This window comes from Etheostoma cragini, chromosome 14 (assembly GCF_013103735.1).
Source record: "Etheostoma cragini isolate CJK2018 chromosome 14, CSU_Ecrag_1.0, whole genome shotgun sequence".
Taxonomy (NCBI): domain Eukaryota; kingdom Metazoa; phylum Chordata; class Actinopteri; order Perciformes; family Percidae; genus Etheostoma; species Etheostoma cragini.
Window position 1 is genome coordinate 23311546 of NC_048420.1, and position 1322 is coordinate 23312867.

General features: G+C 39.0%; 1 protein-coding gene and 1 long non-coding RNA gene across 2 annotated transcripts in view; one reads left to right on the plus strand and one right to left on the minus strand.

The window, feature by feature from the left end:
• The window catches only part of LOC117956506, a 10898-nt gene extending 9739 nt beyond the window's left edge, over window positions 1–1159 (plus strand). Inside the window, exon 3 of the long non-coding RNA XR_004659289.1 lies at window positions 1146–1159. This is a non-coding gene — a long non-coding RNA (uncharacterized LOC117956506). The remainder of the gene's footprint in view (window positions 1–1145) is intronic.
• Window positions 1–1322, minus strand: part of LOC117956460 (venom phosphodiesterase 1) — a 59901-nt gene that overhangs the window by 7386 nt on the left and 51193 nt on the right. The gene's annotated exons all lie outside the window — the stretch shown is intronic.

The window sequence follows — 1322 nt, forward strand, 5'->3', positions numbered from 1 at the left end:
CTCTCCCCCGTTCATTCATCCCGTCTCTCCCCCGTTCATTCATCCCGTCTCTCCCGTCTCTCCCCCGTCCCCTTGAGTCCGCCGTTCATTTTCAGCTGAACCGGTTCAGAGCAGATAGCGACCGCCACAGTAGCTCCTCCAGTTCATCATCATGGACACTCATCAGAACCCTCTTTTCTCAACCCTCATGTTGTCTTCCCATCAATTATGAAAAACCATGGTCACTTTTTCCCACATTTTTGTCACTTTTTCAACGTTGCGGCCGCTTTTTTTGTATGTTTTTTTGATATTTTTAATGTAATTCTTATTTTGACGGCCAATTCTTCGTGACAAAGAAATCAACAATTAACTGAAAAAGGGTCAAATTTGACCCCAAGGACAACATGAGGGTTAAACAAAGTGACTAAACCCATCCTGGTAGCCTAGTTACCGGACTGGTGGGTTCAATGACCCGACCCCGGTGGAGGGCCATGCCCAGGAATCAGAGATGGAAAGTAACGAAGCACAAATACAGTAGAGATTTAAGATATTTTTACTTTACTATTTATTTTAGTGCCGATTTTTTTACTTTTACTCCTTACATTTTTTACACGAATATCAGTTCTTTCTACTCCTTACGTTTTACTAAATTGGCTCGTTACTTTAGTTTCTAATAATTTCAGTGGACACTGATCGGATGGGACTAGACGTTGCTCTTCCGCACCACTACAAGACGACTCGCTTGATGGCAGTGACGTTGGCGTAGTATCATGGACGGCGACATGATTAACCCTTGTGTTGTCTTTCAGTCACAATTAAAAATCAACACTTTTTTTGATGCTTTTTATCAATGTTTCTAACTTTTTCTGACACAATTGATCCTTTTTTGACCCTACATAACACATTTTACAATTTCTTTTGGAATTTATGGTAAATAAACCTCATTTATAGGAAATAATACCTTATGTTTGAGTTGGAAAAGCAGAAGACTAAAGTTATTGAGACTAAAAGTTAAAGGAATGGATGTTGATGATAATCACAGACTGGAATATGTCAACTTTTACTCAATACTATTTCAAAAACACTTCCATTTGTTTTACACATAGCTATAAAATTGAATAAGACGCCCCAAAATTAATGAAAGTAGAGATGTGTACTTGGCAAAGAGCGTTGTGTGGAATCAATCATGTTATTTTGGGGAATTAAAAAGAACATTGATATAAGACAACATGAGGACAACATGAGGACAACATGAGGACAACACAGGGACAACATGAGGACAACATGAGGACAACATGAGGACAACATGGGGACAACATGAGGACAACATGAGGACAACATGA